Genomic DNA, 25870 nt, shown 5'->3' with positions numbered 1-25870 from the left:
CTCAAACACATCAAATGAACGGATAACACCTGTCATATTCCTGACTTGGTACAGACATTTTCTGATGTAGAAAATTGTGCATTAAATCTGGTTTTGTAGCTAACTAAACATCTCACTTGTATGACAGTCGCATAAAATGCTGGTATTCTTATTTTTATTTTCAAATTGAACTTGTAGAACAAAATATAGCACATAAATTTTCTCATATTGATTCCATCAGTCTTGCTATTCGGTAAGAGAAATATTCATTTCAACTGTATAACTTCATTCAATTTGTCACATACATTGGTACATCTCTACCTTATCTTTATTTTCGGCCTCCTTTGCTGCTTGTTTAGAAAACGTGTCTGCAATGTCGTTCCATTGAATATTGCATGATCTTGCTTCTATTCAAATAGTAAAATCACAAAAGTACTGAACTCCGAGGAAAATTCAAAACGGAAAGTCCCTAATAAAATGGCAAAATCAAATGCTTAAACATATCAAACGAACAGATAACAACTGTCATATTCCTGATTTGGTACAGAAATTTTTTAATTTAGATCAAACCTTGTTTTAAAGCGAGCTAAAAAAAAAGAGGGACGAAAGATACCAGAGGGACAGTCAAACTCATAAATCTAAAACAAACTGACAACGCCATGGCTAAAAATGAAAAAGACAAACAAACAACAGCACACATCACACAACATAGAAAACTAAAAAATAAACAACACGAACCCCACCAAATAACTAGGGGTGATCTGAGGTGTTCCGGAAGGGTAAGCAGGACCACATGTGGCACCCGTCGTGTTGCTTATGTGATAACAATTTCCGGTAAATAGTCTAATTCGGTAGGTCACATTCATGAAAGGGAAGGGATCATTAAGGAACATATCCGATACCTCTCACTTATATGACAGTTGCATCAAATTCCATGATATTGTTTAAAGATAATTTTCAAAGATATACAAATCATTTAATTATATTGCAAAAAGATAGAGATAATGACACAAAATTAAGTAAACAGTCCATTTGAGATTTTCTATTTACAGAATTACTAGTACTCCATGGTTTAAATTCTATTGGAAAGTTTCTTTTTTTTTTGTTAATTTCCTTGATACGAAAGTGAACCAATTTTGAAGGATTTCAATTCAGGTAAATGTGCAATTCCTCGTTTCGATACCGAATATTTAAATTCATACTAATTCCAGTTAAACATACAACTATTCCAGGAACCTGTTGTTTGGTGGTTGTATTTTGTTGAAGTGGTTCATAAGTTTTTGTTTCTCGTTTTTCATAAAGATAAAAACGTTGATTTTCATGTTTGAATTGTTTTACACCAGATATTTTTGGGCACTTTATATCTTGCTGTTCGATGTAAGCCAATGCTCCGTGTTGAAGCACTAGGCCGTACTTTGACCTGTAATGGTTTACTTTTTACAAGTTGTGACTTGAATGTAGAGTTGTTCCATTGGCACTTATAGCACATCTTCGGTTAATAACATAACTGTCAATGCAATAGCCATTCATGATAAATTTCATTTATGTTAGTGATCATCCATTTTTCATCGACGTTTGATGTCCTTTTTGTTCGATGTTTATAACCTGTAAGGTATTGTCGATGCTAATGCTTATTTTTATGCAACATTTGCTGTCACTATGCTTCGACTATAATGTTAAGCTAGCAACTTTTAACACATAATTCGCTTCGCAAAATGCTAGTACCAAATCGGAAAATTATACAACTGTTTTCCATTAATACTGTTGGTACGATAAAGTTTGATTGCTTTCAGTTTTTATAGACTGCACCTTTTTGAATTTATTCTAAAGTTCGGTATTGTTTTGTATTATCTGTTCTTAAAACGTTATGCTTGTCGTTGAATCAAATGTGATTTGTTTATCAGTAGTTATCTTAATCCGCCATTTCAAATCTCGCCGGATTGTTTTAAGACAATGGTATTTAGTTTTAACTTTCTGCGAATGCACTTTCCAAACCTAATGGAAGCCCATCTACCTGAATTTCTTGAACATCTAGGCAGTTGCAGATCGACGTAATACTTCCTTTTTGGATTGTGTTTAAGTTGTTGAAATGGTAAGCGATCACTGCATCACAACACTACATTGATTGTGCATTGCGTCGACTATCAGATAGAACTGTTTCTTAATCTTTAATCTTTAGAAATTCCAGTTTCGTTGCTTTTTTTTTATTATTAGAACGTCATATCTATAATACAAACATTGCTGTTCATAAGAGGAATTTTCATCGTCATTCATTCAAATTACTATGAACGGTGATAATACCAACGGCATTTCATTATCACCCAAAAAGCCGAAAAACTTGTTATTTAGGAATGAAACAGAGAAATCATGATAACAGGTAGATGGAAACCGAAGCAGTTCCGTACCTCGTCACGGTATTACAACCTTAACCATTTGTCTTCTTTCAGTGTTTTTGTGATTTTACTTTTTTGTGTTACATTGATAAATGGTAAACGGATCACAATTCGGTATACATGAAAAATAGAACCAGGAATCTACATTCATTGTTTGTCTGTGTTTTATTTTAAGTTGTAATTATTCTACTAAACGAATGATAATTTAAAACTGATAAGATATTATCTTGCTGTGGAAATAACATCCTTTCAAGTCTTTATAAAAGTTTTACCCTATATATTTGAGAAATAGTTAAATAGATGTATGTATGTTTGTTTGTTTTATATCTTTTAATATAAATATATCAATAGCAACATAAGTCGTGTTACTTCGAAATCGGTACCCAATACAATATAAAGTACTAATAATATAACTATCAAATTGTGAAAAATGTTTGTATTGGATAGTTAGTAATTGATTAGATACTTTGGTGAAACGTCATATATTCACTGACTAGTATCACTGTTTTAAAAAAAAAAGTAAATTATCATTTCTTTGCCGCCCAGAAATAATGCCCATTATTCAAACTATGTTTCTTTTTTATACTATGAAATTCAAATAAAACTGAAATATTACAACAATTGTCGACTTTTGCCTTCTTTACACTGTTTTTCAACTACGCACTAAAAACAAATCCGACATAACATTCAACTTATCACGCAATAACAGATTGTGCAAGTATTAAAATAACAATAAAATAGATTTTCATATATAATGTGACGCTCAAAGTAATTCATAAGTAGTTATGTAAAATAAATAAAAAATTATATGAATCAGTAATTGCTTTAACATCGTGGAAATATGTTATAATGCCTACTGGGCAACTTTGTCTTTTTCAAGTTTATATTGTGGTTATAGTTTGAGGAGAGTAAAAATTGGCAATAATCATTTATTTTCACAAAATCTCAGTAGAAGGTAAAACCATTCAGTTATTTTAAAATTCAAGAAAAACGTACCAGTGAAAAATAATAACGAAATGCATACTAGTAACTTTAACATACAATTACCATGTCTTATAAAACGAAACGGGAAGACCTGTAATTTACTGATTTTTTTTTGGGTAAAATTAGCAGTGTTGCAATGCTAAGTACAACACATTTCTTATATACCAACCTTAATTTTCCTTATTTCATGTATCATATGCCGTTTGAGCGCGCACCGGTAGCTCATCAATTGTAATATAAAGACAATCGTATTTTAAATATGTGTTTATACTTTGTTCTCGTTCGTATATTTTCTAAATTAAATTTCAGTTTCTAATTGTATTTTTAATCATTGTAAAGGTATGATTCTTTGTTCAATATGCAACATATGTCTCTGGAAAAACATGAAAACATTCAAAAAGCAAAATAAGTCGTTCATGGACATCAAAGCCAAAAGAGATTCCACTAACACTGTCAATATTTGATCAACAAAGCCTTAGGAGCATTGAATCTTAATCTTAAAGCTTAAATACACTGATTTTCCCATTTGTTATGTGCCATTCGAAAAAATTGCAATTCAAAAGTATTGGTTATTGGAAGAATCAGAATCTATTATCATTGGTTCTGCCCTAGAATATGTGCTCTTGAAGTTCGTTATCATCTTTTGCAACATACATCTTGTTAGTTCAAATGATTAGCATTAGCATATACAGTGTTTTTTATGGTTCTATAAGGGAGAATACCTTCTCCTTAATATAACCGACTTAGAACTATCGACTGGTTATGGAAACCCTTGATTGTTAGGCCATCAAAACACTAGTAATATTACAAAAGTTTGCCAAACTAGAAAAATAGATTCTAAATATAGTATTTTGTCTCATTATAGAATGCAAAACTTTGTTACTACGGTGCTTCTCCTTCTGATGAAATACGCGTAAGTATATTATTTTACTTACATTAAATGCACCCCCGCATGAAGAAAAACAACCTTCATGTCATAACAAGTGTTAGGAATACGCATTTAATGGGATTCTTTTGTCTATGTATTTTCATATTTTCTTCATAACACAAACAATCTTACGAAAATAATGAAATCTAATTAGATTATAAGTTTATTTATTTGTTGCTTCATATCAGTTAGTTTCCTATATAAATATCACAAATCCATTAATTCAATTCACTTGTATAATTATAAAAATGTAAACAGTTTTAACATGGTTGCAGATTAGGAAACCTTGACGAAATGATGCCGAATTCACCAAACCAAGAACTCTCATCAGTTGAATGTCCTAAAAGATTTACTTGTAACAATGATAATACTGATCGTTACCGTACAGCTAATGGAGCTTGTAACAATTTAATCAACCCTTCTCTAGGCATGTCCTTTACGCCACAGGGTCGCTTCATACCACCGATGTATAGTGAAGGTAAGCATAACAATGAACAAAAGACGGTATATGAATGAAATAGTTTCACAACAACATTAAGTTTACGATAAAGTCATATATATACAGGCTGTCAAATGGTTTTAAAGAATAAATGGACTTACAAGTATTCACACAGTTTGGCAACGAAGATCGTTCTTTATCAGTTACTTTTTGTGGCGTTGATCCATTAATGTGACGTGTAGATTGAAGTGTTCTATGTTGTTGTTAGTTCTTATGAGGTGTCCGTTGTTATTAGTCTTGTGAGGTGTCCGTTGTTATTATGCGATTTACATATAATTAATGTACTACCGGTATTATATTATTTATTTATGTATTTCTCTGTGCTGAGTGTTCTTGCATTTGTTTGAACTGTATTCCTACCACGTAGTGTTGACATTTTAGCGGTATTTTGTAACGACCGCAAAAATTAAAAAGAAATTGGTCGTATATTGGTATGACGTTGTCGTCGTCGTCGTCGTTGTCAGCGTCGTTCGAAGACAGATGGTTTCGGGATAATAATTTTAGTATAAGCTAATAGAAATACTAAAAAAAAAATTAACACAAGGTTTATAACCACTATAGGAAGGTTCGAATTGATTTTGGGGGTAATGGTCCCAACTGTTTAAGAATTAGGGGCCAAAAAGGGGCCCAAATAAGCATTTTTGTAGTTTCGAGACAATAACTTGTTCTAAAGAGTATGAATCTCTCTGAAATTATACAACAAGTTTCCATAATACAAAAGGATGGTTAGGATTGACCTTGGGGTGTTATTGCTCAAGCCATTTAGTAATTAGGGGCAAAAAGGGGGAAAACTAGGTTTTTTTTCTGGTTAAAGGTCAATTGAGACAATTTTTAAGAAGTTTAAGGGAGGTAATGCAAATCACTTTAAAGAATACTGTTTGATTACCTCCCTACCACTGCTTGTAAATTATGAAAAGCTGATTGTCTTGAGGGGATTAGCTGTCAATTCATTGGTCTATTCGCAACAGCATAGTGTATTGCACAAAAGCAAAAAAAAATGAATATAAATTCAAATCATATAACTAATTTGAAGTTCTTTTGACTACAGTTATTCTGTGTCACAAACCTATTGTGTATCAAAAATTTAGTAAGTATCAGACCAGCATCAAGCATGAATATTGTGTCCATGTTGGGCCCAACTTTTCAGGGTGGGGCATCTCGGTCGTATACAGCTGTGCTCAAAGAAGCAATTTATTAAACATTGCTATATAAGTGGAAGGTTTGACTATAAATACATAAAACCAGGTTCAACCCATAATATCCTGTACTAAGTTAGAAATATGACAGTTGTTATAAAATAGTTCTATGTATGATGGGTTTTTCTTTCTGTTGTTCCGTTGTTTTTTTCTTACAGTTGCTGTGTTCCCTCGGTTTTAGTCTGTAACCCAGATGAGTTTTCTCTGAAACGATTTATGACTTTTGAAAAGTGGTAAACTACTGTTACCTTAAGTGATCGACCTGTGAAAAAAAAGTCTGCTTTTGAGCAAAAACTTGAATATGTGTGCGTGTTAAACAACACTATGATCAATTAATGTTTACTCTTACAAGTACAAGTGAAAGGTTTAGCTTGCTATGACACAAGGTTCAATCCACAATTTTCTACATCAGAAAACGCCTGTACCAGTCAGGAATATGACATATGTTATCAATTCGTCCGATGTGTTTAAGCTTTTGATTTTGTCATTTGATTTTGGGACTTTTTCGTTTTGAATTTTCCTGGAAGCTCGGTTATTGTGTTATTATACATTTTATTTCGTTCAGAGATACATAAACAGAAAGACTATTCTATCAAAATATTAAACTATGGCGAGAAGCATTTCAACATTTGTTAAAAATGTGAAAGGATAGCGATATACATGTATTTACTTCTTGCATTTTTAAAAATATGAAGTTAGTCTAAATTTTGGATCAATATACTGAAACATATCTATGTAGGTGATGCCCCTAGAGACCACCATGTAATGCCGAGTGCCAGACTCGTCAGTAACAAGCTTTTTGATGCAAAGAATACCACCATTTTTTCTACAATTCACACAGTACAGTTTATGGCTCATGGACAATTCATAGCACATGATGTTGCAGCGACACCAGGGGAAGGAGGTATGCAATATGTAATAAAGCAATGTTGAAAAACATTCAATTCCCTCAGGCAAAGATGACCTTAGATGGATTTGGATATGTTCAGGGTCCTTTAGATTTGGATATGTTCAGGTCCTTTAGATTTGGATATGTTCAGGGTCCTTTCGGGTTGTATAGCTCTTCACTTTTTTTGTTCTCAAAGATATTCGGCTTTCAAATAGTTCCTTTGAGCGTTCCTGGTGAAGGTAAATCCAGAAAAGCACTTCGGACGCACGAAATTAATAACGTGTTGTTTTATATTTTCTATAATCGTGTGGTTTTCCATAAAAGATATAAATGCAATTATAATTAAAAAAATGTATATATGAAGAGATTTGAATGTAGACGTCAGTATCAAATCAATACAATCATATACAAATCAAAACTTTGCTCTTACTAGGTAACATTAAAGAAGGCTATTTTCGACCGTTGATAGTAGTTGAACTTACCGATTGGTTAGTTTGCATCAACAATCAAAAGTGAATAAGTAAACAATGAATAAATTAAGAAAAAATAATTGTTTTAATTCTTTTTCCAATACTCATCCAGCTGATCTGGATTGTTGTGATCCTGCCAATTCTTTGGAGTAAGTATATGGATAAGAGAATTCTTCAAAGATATTTATCTTTTTATCCCTTATTTTTCCTTACTGTCCAGAATTTTGGCATATGCTTTATCTTAACATGTTACACCAATACACATATATTTTTTGTTTTTAATCTTTAGAGATAATTGATTTTAATTGGTGGGATTTGATTATCCTGTTTATTCTTACCTAATAAAGTTCTGATTTGTTGTTCAGCTTTGGCTATGCATTTTGTCTTTTTAATATAGTTTAGTATATAAGTTTGGTTCATAAACTCTGCATGTTTTAGTATTTTTTTGGATTTTAGCTCACCTGGCCTAAAAGGCCAAGTGATCTTTTCTAATCACTTGGCGTCCGTCGTCCGTCGTCCGTCGTCGTCGTCGTCGTCGAAATCAAACTTAGCCACAATCATCATTGGGGTATCTAGTTTAAAAAAATGTGTGGCGTGACCCAGCCAACCAACCAAGATGGCCGCTATGGGATAGAGCAAATCTGACATGGGGTTAATTTGTTTATCAAGTCAAGATCTAGCTGCCCTGAAATTTTCAGACAAATTGGACAATCGGTTGTTGGGTTGCTGTCCCTGAATTGGCAATTTTAAGGAAATTTTGCAGTTTTTGGTTAATATCTTGAATATTATTATAGATAGAGATAAACTGTAAACAGCAATAATGATCAGCAAAGTAAGATCTACAAATAAGTCAACATGACCAAAATGACCTCTTTTAAGGAGTTATTGCCCTATATAGTCATTTTTTACCGATTTTTCGTAAATTTTTGTAATCTTTTACAAAAATCTTCTCCTCTGATACTACTGGGCCAAATTTAACCATACTTGGCTACAATCATCATTGGGTATCTAGCCAACCAACCAAGATGGCCGCCATGGCTAAAAATAGAACATAGGGGTAAAATGTAGATTTTGGCTTATAACTCTGAAACCAAATCATTTAGAGCAAATCTGACTGAGGTTAAATTGTTCATGAAGTTAAGATCTATCTGACCTGAAATTTTCAGACGAATCAAACAACCGGTTGTAGGTTTGCTGCCCCGGAATTGGTAATTTTTAAAGAAATTTTGCCGTTTTTGGTTATTATCTTGAATATTATTGTAGATAGAGATAAACTGTAAACAGCAATAATGTTCAGTAAAGTAAGATCTACAAATAAATCAACATGAAAAAATGGTCAGTTGACCCCTTAAGGAGTTACAGCCCTCTACAGTCAATTTTTAACAATTTTCATAAATTTTGTAAATTTTTGTAAATTTTTAACAAAATATTTTCCTCTGTAACTAATGGGCCAAGTTCATGAAAGATGAAGATAATTGTAAGTAGCAAGAATGTGCAGTAAAGTAAGATCTACAAATACATCACCAACACCAAAACACAATTTTGTCATTAATCCATCTGTGTCTTTTGTTGAATATGCACATAGACCAAGATGAGCGACACCAGCTCTTAAGAGCCTCTAGTTCATTATTCTTCTCACTGAAGAGATATTTATTGTCGAAATGAGAATTTGATGCAGAAAAATGTGTATCGTTCTGAAATTTCAACATTAAATTATTATTTCTGAAAAAAAAAATATAAAAAAAATAATTATAACGATTTGTGAAATGCCGTATACAAATAATGCTATGAAAATATGTTATTATTTTTCCGAAGCATATTCTGTCGCCATTGTCGTAAAAAAAAACAAACAACATACAACACTACACAAGATTACGAAATTGATTGTTCTGTAAAACAGTTATCATAATATCTTTGATCTTTGATCCACCTAGTATGATTTGCATGTTACTTTTTTCGAAAAATATCGAGACAAAAAGCGATAGAAAAGCAGAGAAAAAATACGCACAATTATAGTTCTGTTGGATATCTAAAGTGACTATGCATATGAGATCACCCCTAGTTTTTTTTGGTGGGGTTCGTGTTGTTTATTCTTTAGTTTTCTATGTTGTGTCATGTGTACTATTGTTTGTATGTTTGTATGTTTGTCTTTTTCATTTTTAGCCATGGCGTTGTCAGTTTGTTTTAGATTTATGAGTTTGACTGTCCCTCTGGTATCTTCGTCCCTCTTTTAGAAATGAACAACAATACCTTTTAATTGATGTAACATAATTTTGTATATAAAAAAAGATGACTGAGGTTCATATAAGAATGATATAACGTTTTCAAATTTACATTTACATTTAAGGAAAACATTAATTTAGAAATGTCAAAAGATTTCTTGTTATATAAGTTGTGTGACATTTCAGTGTATGTTTTTTAAAGTCTTAAAATTATTTAAACTTGAGTACCGTATTTAATAAAATGCTTAGGTTTAAAATATACGGTCCTGTTAGGTTCGTACGAAAAGTAAGTTAAAAACTTCATGTTCCGACATAACACACATCTATATCATATACTAATAAATTTCAATTTGCCTTTACCCTGTTCGTATAGACGTTGGATAAAACCTCTTATATTATTAAAAAAAAAAAGAATTACATGCCTTAAGACCTTAATTTTCAGAGAACATAGTTTGTATAATCAAAGTTTACAATTACTGTATTTTCAATAATCTACATGCATACATCGTTGAGGGAAAATAACATTTTCAACTAATAATATCTGTTGTGTTGAATTTTTCAGGAAGGATTGTTACGTTATACCAGTACCAGAAGATGATCCATTTTTCAAAAGTATAACATGTTTAAACTTTGTAAGATCATCTGCAGCAGGCAAAAGCTGTTCAACAGGTAACATCATTCATTCCAATGTATGTAACAATCCAATAGATATATTTTTTTCAATTCAAACGGCCTCAATTCTTCTTGATTAATGCTTGCTATGCTAACTGATAAATGGAAAAAAGTAAAATCACAAAAATCCGGAACCCAGAGGAAAATTAAAAAAAGGCATTATCAAAAACTCAAACGAATGAATAACAACTGTCCTAACTTGATATAGGCATTTTCGTCTGTAGAAAAGGTGGATTTAACCAGGTGTTAACCAGGTTGAAAATTGATCTACTGTTCTACGGAGAATCCTTTAAACGTGTTTTTTATTATTATTAAGTTCTTCAAACAAAAAAATCCATATTATTCATGACAAGCTGAATTGGAAAACATAATGTGCGTTAGTTACCGTCATAGAAAACATGTATGTTTAGGCACGCATCGTTTCCTACATTCACAATTGAATTTAAAGGACGCAAGAGTATATCTCTTAACAAATAAAGAAAATATCCAAAGATATAATTAACATGAAAAGATGTGGTATCAGTGCCAATGAGACAACTCTCCATTCCAGTCATCATTTGTAAAAGTAAGCCAATAAAGGTCAAAGTATGCATTTCAACACGGAGCTTTGTCTCACATTTAACCGCAAGCTACATAGGGATAAATAAATGACTACTGTAAAAACATTCAAACAGGAAAACCAAATGTCTAATTAACTACTCATCGCAAAAGCTATTAAAATGTCGCATAAGTTGTACTATCTGGAAAATCTTGTTTATGCTATACATGTATCCGTCTAGTGTTCACAATAGTCCTTAGCGAAGCTACTTCTTATAAGTTCATTTGTATACTATTGGAATATTTATGAAAAAAATACCTTTTGTAAGTTATAACGTTCAAAGCATGACTAAAAAGTATATATAAATATTTATTTTATGATTTGCACATGTCTTTCCTCCTTTAAAAATCTAAAACTTTTAATCAATATGCCAGGACAAAGAGAACAAATGAATGACGTAACATCGTTTATTGATGGATCTATGGTTTATGGATCAACAGAAGAGCAAATGTCAAAACTACGTGATACACACGGAGGTATGTCATACGTTTTTTCGTTACAATATCATCACAACATTATTTAATCAACATTATGACTGTAAGACTCTTCGGACGCAGGAAAAGTGTTTTTCTTTTTCGGCTTGTTTCCTTCAGATGTATATCTGATAATATTCTTCTTGATGGTCTGCTAATCTCCACCAACACTAATTGGCATTGCAAAGAACTACGACATATTCTGATTTATAAATCTAAGACATATGCTTTGGATGTATGTAAGTTCATAATATAAAAATAAAATATGAAGATGACTTTTTTTTGCCATGCAGGTAAGAGACATGAATACAAAGTAACGCATACTATTTAGTGGATACATTAGATGCATTTGGATGGAATAATCTCTTATCAATTTCGTACATAAAACTGTTTAAAATTGATCGATCATACGATACTTTCGATGTTAATTTAATGTACGCATATTCAACAGAATGATATAAAATGTATATTTAATGTGTTTTTTCTTGGATGGTGTCAGAAATTTTCTTACAAATTGCTTCCAAATTTTGTAAACATATCAAAAACAAATTATTAAATATATAGATAACAAATTTGCTCATAATCTTATTTCCTACAGGATTGTTAAATATGAGTTCGAATAAAATGCTGCCAGAAAATCCAAATGGAGAATGCCGTAACATCAAGCCACAACATCATTGTCATTTAGCAGGTTCGATACAACTATGTTTAAAGTATAATTAAGACAATATTGTCAAAAAAAAACTGGTGCAGATATATTTTTATGAACCAACGTTGCGTTTAAAAGTTCAACTGCTACATCGTTTGAGTTTCATGCACCAGAACTTTATCCTACAGTGTTTCCGTGTCTGAGTATAAAGTTGATGAACCTGAATAACGTCAAGGCACGTCTCGTCATTTTTCAAGAAATGATTTTAGGAAGATTTCAATATAAAAGAAATGATGGTCTTGAAGTGTAGATTCTATGTACTGACGTTGTTTGTCAGCTTAATTGCGTGTTGTATTGTTCTTTTATTTGTCTTTATATATTTTTAATCCATTACTGCTAGTCCTTTTTGGTAATATCCCCTTGTCGTGGCTCGGTACTTATTCATCCCTCCATTGTCTATATGCCATTTTGTTTTTCTCTTTGCCATGTGGACATATTTGTTTTATTTATTGTTTATTAGGCTTATAACACAGTGTTGAATGCTGTTCCCCTATTGTTGGAATATTTCAGGAATATATCAGTTGTTTTCCGTCCATTTGATGTGTTTCAGCTTTTGATTTTGTAATTTGATAAGGAACTTTCGTTTTGAATTTTCCTCGGAGTTCAGTATTTATGTCATTTATCTTTTTTTGCAATGGCTACTTGCACGTTATATAACTAGTGAGCTAGGATATCGCTTGGTATCGACTTTAGTGACATCACTTCAACAAAATGATAAATTTATTTGTCAGCGTTTCGCAGTATATAGCGGAAAAATACTGTCTTAAGATTTCTGTCACATTTTGTATGGGTCAATGATGTAGGATTCGATAGGTCAGGTGACATAACGTTTTATTATGCTAATTTTGTTTTTCAGGGGATCGTGAAAAAATTGTCTAGTTGGTCATTCTAGAAAGTCGTAGATATCATACTGTTAAAACGTCATTTTTTGTATAAAATTTTGCTTTTCATATTATCATAATCATGATGAAGTATGGCATCATTACACAGAAACGGTTCTTGTATTGCTCCGTCACGCAGGTTTCCAAACTATTTGGTTTTTTTCCTGGGCTGCGAGTGTCCGTTTATGACGGGTATTCATTATATGATATTAATCATTTGGAATGTTCTTGGACGTAAATAGATATTTACTACTATTGTTGTCGGAAACATATTTTTGTTCACCAAGTTGTGTCCAAATTACTTAGTATAGCTTAATGTGCTATACGTTGTTTGCATATTTATATGAGATTATTGTATTGGTGTATTGGATTACAAATGTCATTAAATGCTGGTTCAGGTCTGCTTGCACGGAAAATGCATATTTGAGTTGAGTCTAATTTATTTGGCCAAAAGTATTGTGGAATTACGACACAACTCTTGTTATTGATGTTAAATAACGTTATAACAGATATTGGTTCTTTAATGGTTTTGGATTAATAAGCGGATTTCGGTTGTTTTTTTTTACTCCTGTGTCATACCTTGCAGAATGCATCTTGTAAACATTGTTTTTTTTTCTCGTCCTGTATATGCATTACATAATATTCGCATAACGTCAAGTAAGCAATATTCAATTCAATCAATAATTAAGTTCAAAACTGCAGTAACCTCAAAATGAACTGCATTCATATAAACTGAATAAAGATAAATATCTCATTTTATCAATTAAGCTTTTACACGAATATTAATCACTTTTATTAATTCACTTAACCTGCTTCGCATTATTAATTGTAATGCTATATGAAAACTAAAGAAATGTTGAAATTGTAACTGTAAAAAGAATGGGTTATCCTATATCAATCAGAGCGTAAAAGTGTGTACTTGACGCAAAAATATAACATTGTTAACACAAACCTCACCATGTCGAATGCGTTAATTCAACGATTCTATAAGTAAACTTGTATACGTATCGTACATTACCAAATACCCAAATATAAAATTGAGACATGTCATCATTTTTATTTCTTAAAAGATTGACGAAAGACACCAGAGGGACAGTCAAACTCATAAATCGAAAGTAAACTGACAACGCCTGACTAAAAATGAAAGAAGACAAACAGACAAATAATAAAACACATGACACAATGCAAATGCATCTCTAAAGTTATGAAAGAACTTTCTATTAAATTTCAGGGGATTTCCGAGTCGACGAAATTCCAAACCTTGGCATGAATCATCTTTTACTTGTCAGACAACACAATGCTATAGCAAGAAAACTTGAAGAAATTAACCCACACTGGTCGGACGAAAAGGTTTTTCAAGAAACCCGGAAAATCATCATAGCATTAGTTCAACACATTACTTATAATGAATATTTACCATTAATGGTTGGTAAGAAGGCAATGAACCGACATCGTTTACGTATTCGTCGCAGAGGAAGAAATCCCTTCAAAGACCTGTACGACCAAGAATTAGACCCAAGAATTAGAAATTCGTTTGCGACCGCTGCTCTGCGAATAGGACACACATTAATCGTACCTAGTCTAGCTTACTTATCTAGTGACTATAGAACTTTGCATCGAGAAAACCTGGATGACAATTTCTTCAGCACTCATATGATTCTGAAAGAAGATGGTAGTTATACAGACAAGATTGCAAGATGGCTAACACATGAACAGTGCATGAAAGCAGACAGGTAAAATTGATTAGTTATTAAGGAGAAGGTAAAGGGTAAAATCACAAAAAAAAACTGAGCTCCGAGGAAAATTCAAAACAGAAAGATCCTAATCAAATGGAAACGGTTGTGACTTATTAAAATCGGATCGTGACGACAGTTCTGGTATCCGATCATGAAAGATCTGTGTTGCGTTCAATATCGTAGCAGCAACAGTAGTATACCGCTCTTCGAAATTCCTAAATCGATTGAGAAAAAAATCAAATCCGGGTTACAAACTAAAACTGAACGAAACACATCAAATATAAGACACAACAGAAACACAACATCAGATTGTAACACACACAGAAACGAACTTTAATATATCAATGGCCATTTTCCTGACGTGGTACAGGACATTTTAAGAAAAAAAAATGGTGGGTTTAACCTGGTTTTGTGGCTAGCCAAACCTCCCGCTTTTATGGCAATGTTAAATATAACATTAAAATGACAACATTACATGACAGGACTACAATACAAATAAATGGGAGAACATATAGGACAGAGAAACACACGAATAGTAGGTAACAATAGGTACCAGGTTTAAATTTAATACGCCTATGTGCGTTTTGTCAACACAAGACTAACCAGTGACGCTCAGATAAAAACAGTTCGAAAGCCAAAAACAAGTACAAAGTTGAAAAGCATTGAGGACCAAAAGTTCAAAAAGTGCATAATACGGCTAGGGTTGTCTGTCTGGGATAAGAACATCCTTATTATTCAGAATAATTCATACTTTTGTAAAAAGTAAATTTATAAAAAATGACTATATAATAGATATACATGATAACACCGAAGTGGTGACTAACTACAGAATAAAATCGGATACATAAAACAATATAAACCAGCACATAAAAATTCACAGCCGAGTTAGCCAAAGAGATCAACGCACAAAGTGACGTCACATTTGAATTTCTCAAAATTTCCCCAAAATAGGATAGAATTAGAATAGAATTAATTGTAATACTGATATAACATTTATTCATAACAATGAAAATTATACAATACTAATTAATATAAAATTGTGGTAGTAATTAGATTATTAATTGCATTATCTGGCTATGTCAGTATTTCCTCCAAATTAAACTGTAAACCAAGTATATCGTATACATTTAGTTGACCTAAACTCATTTAATAAATGATTTGAGTGATACCATATTACACGAATACAACAGAAAAAAAATAAGATTTACAACTACAAACGAAATGACATTTGACAAAATCCGAAGAGATTAACAAATATAACATCAAAACTAAATGAATGAATTTTGGATAGAAAAGTACCATGACACGTCTTAAAGCAATCGAGTTCACACTCAGCAAAACAGTCACAATCGGGAATAAGTCACGTTCGGTAATCAAAAGATTAGACGATGCAATGTCAAACCACAATCTAACACGTGGTAAAAATGTCCTTAGTCAGTTTGGACAAAGACACATCGTATGGATCAACCAATTTATAATGGTGTCCGTAAAATTTACGGAATGTCATTTATAATCTGTCCTCCTCATAACTTTGTTTGAATAGTTTCTGAGTTAAGAGCACACTCCTGTATATGAAGTCCGTATAGTGTGAACATGCACGAGCATAACGTATCAACTGCGATATGTAAACACCATACGAAGGGTCAGAGGGTATGTTACTACTGAGACATGGGAACAAAGGGATAGGTAGATTTTTACTACGGAACGTGTAGCTAGACTAGCTGCTATCTAGATCTATTTAGCAGATATACTAGCTACACGTTCAGTAGTCAAAAGCCCTATGTAGATCTATGAAGCTGTTCGATATTGAACTCAACCCTGGTATCGGATCGTGATAATCTGAACAATACATTGTATTAACAAAAGGTTGTGGGAATCTTTTCTTTCAATTTGTATGTCACATTTTTCATTGTTTTTCTCAACAAAAATAACTAAACAGAATGACCCCACTTTTTCCAGCATTTCAAAAGCGGTGAATTGTTACCAGTGTACGCTTTTCTGATTTGTAAGATACCAGCCGCCATGTTTCCAATAATTTGTATTACGGGTCCTGTTTGTTTCAATTTTCTTTTTCGGTATTTTTTTTTTAATTCTTCAATGATCATTTATAGTCGCTATAGTAAGTAATTATTAGTAGATTAGACGTTAAAATTCTTTATTTTGATTTTATCGGTAAGTGAACTTTTTTGCCGTTTTTATTCGAAATGTTATATGTTGCAATTGTTTCTCTTCGTGTGGATATTTCAAATAAGCCCAAATTTATTCTGCAGATTTTTCCAGTCTGAAGTACGGAACAAATTGTTCAAAATGGAAGGCACAAGTCATGATTTAGCTGCTCGAAATATTCAGAGAGGACGAGATCATGGTCTACCAGATTACAATTCATGGAGACAATTTTGTGGTTTAATTCCAGTAAAATTTTGCGATGATATAATTGCCGATCATGATAAAGAAAGTTCTGATAAAATCAAAGAACTATACAGGTATGAAAGTTTCAAGTGTCTACTATAATATATACATACTATTCCTATTTTATTGCACAAAACATTAATATCATGATAAGTCATCGTTGCACATGTGAACATGTTAGAGTTAAATAAATAAAGCATTTTATATCATCATAATCTCTTTAGCTACCAGAACAGAAAGGAGCTTTTAAGACATGTCAGTTGCAACTTTTGTTTTAGAATCCAAACCTGATTAATTTGCTGAAATACAAGTATCAAACACTTTCCTTTCGATCATATCATTACCTGACTACTGTGAATATGCTACCGTCGAGAACCCAACAGTCAACCAGTGGAAACAATGTTTTGTATTATACAGATGTCAGTATGCAAGACAAGTGTTCTAGTTATCAAAGGTACCAGGCTTATAATTCGATACGCCAGAAGAGCGTTTCGTCTAGATGCGCGTTTCGTCTACATTAGACTCATCAGAGACGCTCAGATCAAAATTGTTAGAAAGCCAAAACAAGTACAAAGTGTAAGAGCATTGATAACTGAACAATCGAATATATAAGAATTGAGATTCTAAATGAAAATATATCATAAGATAAAGAAGCTGAACTACACAAAATATATTGTTCAGTTTTATATTGAATGAAATTGTCTTACTCTTTGTGTTGTCTGAGATAGAATGCATAAAGTTTAACCCAAGTGAAATGTAAAGCACTTATTTTCAGACACGCATCACACATTGATTTGTATGCTGGAGCAGTTTCTGAAAAACCAAAACCAGGCAGTTTACTAGGCCCAACCTTCCAATGCATATTTGTACGTCAGTTTCAAGCCTTGAAAAACGGTGATAGACACTGGTATGAGAGACCTCGTGGAAAGGCTGGATTTACTAGGGGTATATTTTAGACGTAGCACACGAATGTATAAGAATTGACGTGTTTATTACAGTTTTTTTGGCCCCGCAACGAAGTTGTCGGTGCCATATAGTTTTACCCTTGTCTAATATTCCGAAATTCCGTAATTCCGTAATTCCGTAATTCCGTCATTCCGTCATTCCGCAACAAACCATTATACGGAGCTTTTTTTCTAAACGCCTTCAGATATTGGGTGATTTTTGGTATGTGAGGTAACCATGATGAGTTACAGATCAAGTTTAAGTTTTGTTCCGCTCCACTAATTTTTGCCGAATTTGCGGGCTTTGGACTTTGAGAAATTGTTGAAAATCACAGTTATACGGACTTTTTTCTAAACGCCTTCAGATATTGGGCTGATTTTTGGTATGTGATTTCATCATGATGAGTTACAGATCAAGTTTAAGTTTCGTTCCGCTCCTGTAATTTTTGCTGAAATTACGGGCTTTGGACTTTGAGAAATTATTGAAAATCACAGTTATACAGATATTTTTATATACGTCTCCAGATTTTGAGCTGATTTTTGATATGTGAGACTACCATCATGTTTGTGTCCACATGTGTTATTGAAATTGTAGATTTTTCAACTTTTTAGGACGGGCCATTCGTGTCGCTTTGATACATCTAGTTTTATTTTTTTGCACGACATGTTTTTATAAACTCTTAATTTCAGTTACGCCGTTAAAGAAAGGGTTTTTATTTCAATTTCTACATAGCAAAGCAGTTTTTTATTCAATAAGCTAAAAATTTCACTCCTGTGTGATAGCCTAAAACGCGTTTGTTACAAACAATACATTCAGGTCAAAGTGATTACTTTAACGAATGAATTCAACTTATTTATAATATTAACAAATTAATTGAATGATAACTCTTTTTCGTACATATTTAAATCCTTTTGTAAACGTAAAAGGGAGTTGTAGATCTTGGATGCTATTTAAAATTTGTACTTAATATTGTTTATAGCTCATAGCGGATTTTTTTTATATATGTTGTTGACATCTTAATAGTCATCTATAAATGAATCAGTTGTTATTGTCTCAGGGTTTTATTTAAAGACAAAGAACGGTTAATTGGTGAAACACATTGAAAAATTTTGAAATTAAGTTGGAAAACGATTTCATTTCTTATATATAGATATAGGAAGATGTGGTATGAGTGCCAATGAGACAACTCTCCATCCATATGTTTGAATTGCAAAAGTATGTTTAACTATAAAAAAAATGTAAGTAGCCAAATTCTGTCATCATTTTCCCAACATATATATGATTATTTGTCTTCTACACTTAAAATTAAGTCGCTTCTTCAACAATAAAAGATAAGGTCTCATTTCGTTTGTCATAATGAAACGTCTTGGAGAAGGTTAATAAACAGCTGAAAATATCAAATTTTGCAAAGGTTAAAGAAGGTTTTGGGGTAATGCTAATAATACAGTAGTATAAAAAATGAAAATTCAGAGGTCATCATACAGGATGGTAGTAGTGCCCTTAAAGAATGTTCTTAGGTGAGGTTTTGGAATAAGTGTCAAATGTTAGGACTCATTGGTGTTTTTCCATATGATACAAGTTATAAAGTTTGCCCCATAACACCTATTTATCTTTTAACATAAGTCTTAATAGCTCATAAAAGCTCATTTGACGAAATTTTAGCAGATTCTTGATTTTCTTTCTATGAATTTGAGACCAAAAAAAATACAAATGCAAATAAAGGTAAAAGCCCGAGTCAGCCTTTTCCCGCCGTATTTTATAAATCAAATATCTCTAATTTTGATCCTAAACTAATACTCTTCCAGCTTAAAGTATCAATTTTGAATTCTTGATTTATTTAATTTTACCTTAGATAGCCTAAGTACGATCTTAACGTCAGGCGTCAAACAGCCATTTTCGGCTACCATTAGCGTAAAATTGGTTAGGATTTTACCGTGATTCGTCAAAATATCCTTATCCTGATTCGTCAGATGTCTCAAATAATTATCGTTACCGTCAATTTTGGAAAAAAATAACGTGATTCGTTAAAATCAGTCGATGTTTTTATCGTCTAAAAGAAAGTGTTCATTTTATCGTCATACTCCAAAAAATACCGTTAACATCATTTGGCAAGTATTTTTACCGTTATTAGTCATGAAGGTACCCCCATTACGACCCTCATACAGGTCTGAAACAATGAAAGCATTTTCAAGAAACACAAAAACCATATAAGACATCGTATTAAACGATTTTCATTTGAATGAAATATAAATGTAAGACCTGCGCTACTGTATAATTATATATGTATCCTACATACAGATACAGAGATACAGTCAAATTTTTTTTCCAAACCGAACGAATGATTTGTGGGAAAAACCCTTACAATCAGAAGGTTTCAAAGGAACTTCACCGTTAAAAATAGAAAAAAAATCTATCTTTTGTCGTACATTTTAGTTTAATCAGCTACTTCAGATAGAATTACCGAATTAAAACATTTTTATCAATTAAATGAAGTATATCATCAAGGTAAGTGTTATCATTTTTTTTATATTTATGTTATTTTTGAATTAGCACTATATAACACACAAACAAGAGGCTAAGAATTTCTTTTTTTCTTAATTATAGATCAGCTAAATTCCATCAAATCTATGAAATTGTCAAAACTGTTTTGTGACAATTTTAACCTACCTAAGATTCAACCTAATGCATTCCTGAAGAGGTAAGCTTACACTACATCAATTAAGAATTTAAAACTTCTTTTTGTAACTTCATTTGGGTGTAAAAGCTTTGACCGAAGCACGCTTTTACAACCTTATGAAGTAACAAAAAGAAGCGGTTAATACTTATAATTACATTGTTTAGCTAGGATCATAAAAGCACGATTTTTATCATGTTTTTATTTAATTTACCTGTGATTTTATTGTGGGACTTCCTGTCATCATGAATGATGAATTTTATTGTGTAATGAAGTTGATTAAGGAATAACGCGAAATTGCAGTGAATCCAATTAGAATAACGTATCTATACTATTAAACGAGAAGACCTCATTTTGTGTGTCGCTTCTCTTCCTTCCACGATAAATTAATCGTCATGCCTCTGTGTTCTATAGGTAACATGCATAGTCGCATTTGTCATCCATTCTTATGATAATTCAGATTGAGTTATTTCTGGAGAAAAACGACAAAAGAGGAGTCCGGATATTGATTCCGTCATCAGACTGACTTTTAGTCATAGATAAGACTTCCGGTTTGAAACATCACAAGTACAACCAATCGTATAATAGATAACAAAAATGAAAAATAAATAAGCCAATCAGAGCGTTCTCTATAAACTGGTGTTACGATCGCAAGAACTACAACTATTATACCTCTTTAGAGAGTACAATTATTTTTCGCGTTTATCTACATGTAAACTAAGATTATACTACTTTAATATATAGCGACTCTCTGTATTCTGTCTACTGTTTTTTTTTTTTGAAATTTTTGCTATTTAAGGGGTCATACCAGTTGCATATATAATATACATTAAAATAAGTAAAACATGTTGACACAAGTACAACCAATCGTATAATAGATAACAAAAATGAAAAATAAATGATCCAATCAGAGCGTTCTTCATATCATGGTGTTTAGATCGCAAGAACCACAACTATTATACCTCCTTAGAGAGGACAATTATTTTTCGTGTTTATCTACATGTAAACTACGATTTTACTACTTTAATATAGAGAGACTCTCTATATTCTGTCTACTGTTTTCTTTGAAATGTTTACTATGTAAGGGGTCATACCAGTTGCATATATATTAAATTAGTAAAACATGTTGAAACAAGAATATGTCCATAGTACACGGATGCCACATCGGCACTATATTTACTAAGTTTCGAGTTGATTGGACTTCAACTTCATCAAAAACTACATCGACCAAAAACGTTAGCCTTAATCGAGACAGACGGACGGACGGTACGACGAACGAACGAACGAACGAAAGAACGAACGCACGAACGCACGGATGCACAGACTAGAAAACAGAATGCCCATAAGTGGGGCATAAATATTAATTGTTGAAAGTGACCAGAGTTTTTTTGCAAAAATGAAAATAGGGTAGAGATTAGAGGAAGTCATGACCTTTTTCGGGACGTCGGGATCGGGTGTTTTTAAGCTCGGGATTTGGGGATTGATCCTTACTGGATCCGGGAAGATATTTTTCGATTTCAGGATTTCAGGATATAAATTTCTTTAAATTCTGCATTTCGGGACTTCATAGTTTTAATTTCGGGATGAGGACCTCTCCGACTACCCCTCAAATTAGCCTTAGTCGGTCTTAGTCATTTATACAAGATTCATATCCTACCATTGGCATGTTTATAAGGCCCTCAAAATGGATTGTCATAGAAGCATATTTTATTAACTATTTTGACTAATAATGGTCTATATATAAGCAGTTACATTTATTTCATGTTTGAAGCGGTGCAAATTTTTAATTCTATTTGACTTTTACCAAAAGATGCATTATAGCAAAGGAGAAAAATAATTATGGTCTAAAGCCAGAAATACCAAAATAATTGAATTTAACAGAGAGGAAACACATATCGGACTTTGGAAAAAGGGAGAGGGCTTTTGATACCTTTTATGAAATTCTCCATACATTAAATCTTTTACAAAAACTCAACCTACAACAGTTCACAAGTTGTATATGGCCGCGATTTCGCGGGTGTGTCCTAATTATAATGAAACGTACATCTATTGTAATTATTTTACATTAAAGAAAAAGCCTTTTTCCAGGCGTAAATTTACACGAAGTTTAATTAATGTAATAAACATTAAACTCAGTTTGCTTGGATTTTGATATTTAAAATGTCTATAAACAAACACCTAGCAAATTAAAGCAAAATAGAGAATCATAAAAATCTAGAGTTCATCTGTGATCTAAAAATCCTGATACGAAATGTTTCTTCATGTGTATTACATATTAAAAGTCCATACACTAAAACAGAGATACTCCTTATATTCCTGGCTGAATTGATGATGTGTTTGATAGAAGGCAGGTATAAATATAGTTGTATCACTGCTGAATTCAACTTTAGTGATATATAAAAAAATTACGTTAACCATTCTCAAATGCTAAGTCATCCTTTTGTAGAATATGTCCTCCCTGTCAAATTGTATGACTTGGTGTAACCTACAACATGGGATATTAAGACATTCTCTAGTTGAGCTAGTTAAATAATTTGTTAATATAAATCACGGCTTATGTGTTCTTAAGAAGCCCTTTCATGATGTTTGAATCTTTCGAGTAAAGGGAGAGGCTAGAGAAAATAAATCGGTTACGATCGAGAGTTTTCATGAAAGTGTTCTAATGAAACGTATATCAAACAAAAACAATATATTGTTGATTTTGGGAATCAAGCATTGTGATGAAAGCTAATGGTTTAAATCAGTGATCAACCTTGCCTTTTTCCGTGACAAAATTATAAAATTTTAACTTCGTCATTTAAAATCTGTTTTCGGGTATGAATTTTGTATTCAAAAAAGGGAAAACTCATGTTAAGTGATTTAATTCAATGTGTTAATTTTGTGCGACGATTTGTCTTTAAATTTGTTATGCGTTATCTTATACAAAACAGACAATGTCAAGAAATTATTACAATGAAAATATGTATGATTATTATGATTATTATTATTATCCTTATTTTTATTTATTTAATTAATGAATAAACCACATATTTTATGAAAGATTAATTTTAACATACATATGTTTCTTGTTTCTTTTTAGTAACAAGAAAATACCTTGCAGAAATTTCCCTAGCCTCAATCTAGATTTGTGGAAAGATATGTCGCAATAGTGTTTATAAATAAATGAACACGGCATGAATAATTTATCCTCAGAAAAGTTTTTATATGTAATGTAAGAGAGAAATAAACTTGTAGATATCAATGTTTCGTTTTCTGACTTTAATAAAGGCAACAGTAGTATACCGCTGTTCAAAGTCATTTAATCGGTTGAGAGAAAAAAAATACGGGTTAAAATCTTAAACCGATGGAAACACATCAACAATAATACAATAGGAAAAAACAAAACAACAGAAACACTGAAGTGCAACCAAAATCAAACGACAATGCAACATACATAGAAACGAACTATTAGATAACAACTAGCTGTCATATTCCTGACTAGCTAGATTTAAAACTCAATAAAGATATATAATTCGGAACACCAGACACTTATTTCGCTCTCGTGTAATTCATCGGTGGCGCTCCATTCAAACATTTGAAAGCCAAATCCAATACAAAATTCAAGAACTTGAAAATCGACATTTTCGCTAAATACAGCTAAAACTGTCTGTGCCTGCTACATGTGCTATAAAAAATCTTAAGTGCAAAAATTATTCAACATTTTAAAAACATTAAATGAATAGTAAATGTGCTATCAATTATATTTCATATCAACGTAAAAGTGTTGACTTCTGCGCTGGTGATATCATCGGGAACGAAACGTCCACTAGTATAAACGGTATCTACTCAGCAGTTATAAAAACAAAAAAAAAACCCACCTCGTTCATAATCGGTACGGTATGTCTACATGAGACTCACCTGTCCAGTGGAATGCATTATAAAACAGTCTGAAGGCCAGATCAAATTCGAAGTTATAGCACAAGAAATACCCAAAACAAATTATTGGGAAGATTGTGTGAAATACAGCAAAAGTTTAATTTACAAAATCAACATTAGATGAACAATACATGTAATGGACATTAACGATTGATAATATTTCATGTCAACACAAAAGTGCTTACTACTATGCTGGTGAAAATATATAGCAATACTTCGCAAACTTTTTCTGATTGGATTCCATTGATTTATTCCCTAGAACTAGAAATTACAGACACAACCACGGCTTCTTCCGTCTCATATTTAGATTTATACCTCGAATTTGACATACACGCTTTTCTCAGTACCAGATTCTATGACAAATGAGTCGATTTGATTATTTCACTCACCTAAATAGTAATATACCAACTTCATCTGCATATGGTATATACATTTCCCAATTTATTCGGTATTCAAGAGCATGCAGCAACTACTCGTACTTTGTAAAACGTCACCAGCGTCTAAGCAGAAAGTTGACGAAGCAGGGGTATGTGAAAGAACGTCTCGAACTTTTTCCAAAAAAGTTCATCGGAAGGTATCAAACCTTGTTGAAAATAAACCAAAGGAAATTACTCAATCTTAAAAAAGTCTTTTAAATACAAATTTCGAAGCTGTTGTGGTGTCGTCAATGTTCTCCAACTTAGAACTTTATTTGGCCTTTTTAAAAAAAAAATCATTCTAGCATTACTGCTGAATCCTTTGTACAGGAAACGCGCGTCTGGCGTACACAATTTTAATCCTGATATCTATTATGAGTTAATTTGAAGTCATATTCCTTAATTTCCTGAAAACTCGGATTTGTGTCTTTTTAAACTTTTTTTTTTTACATCTTGCGATATTGTTGTATATATGAGACAATTCATATTTGTTTGTCAGTGGCCTGATAATACAGTAAAAGAGTCATTGCAGTTAAAGGGAATTTGCGAAATTATGATTATCTCGATTGTCACAATTGATTAAAGACCTATTATAGTGGGAAAAGGTGAAATAACAAAAATCCCGAAAGCCAAGGAAAATTCTAAACGGACAAAATGCCTTATTAGATTGCGAAATCAAAAGCTTATGCAATGCATCAAACGAATGAAAAACAAATGTCATATTCCTGACTCGGTACAGGTATTTCCTTGACGTGTAGAAAGTTATGTATTAAAGGCTGGTCTGATAGCTAGCTAAACATTTCACTTGTATGTCAGTCGCATAAAATTCCATAACATTGACAACAATGTGTAACCAAAACAAACAGACATAATTCTAGTAGG

At 32.2% G+C, this 25870-nt stretch overlaps 1 pseudogene; it reads left to right on the top strand.

Moving 5' to 3' along the window:
• Positions 1 to 4565: 4565 nt before the first annotated feature.
• On the top strand, positions 4566 to 23871 carry LOC143062454 (salivary peroxidase/catechol oxidase-like; annotated as a pseudogene).
• The last annotated feature ends 1999 nt before the right edge of the window (positions 23872 to 25870 follow it).

Source organism: Mytilus galloprovincialis, chromosome 2 (genome assembly GCF_965363235.1).
Source record: "Mytilus galloprovincialis chromosome 2, xbMytGall1.hap1.1, whole genome shotgun sequence".
Lineage (NCBI taxonomy): Eukaryota > Metazoa > Mollusca > Bivalvia > Mytilida > Mytilidae > Mytilus > Mytilus galloprovincialis.
This window is presented reverse-complemented; position numbering and strand designations above follow the sequence as displayed.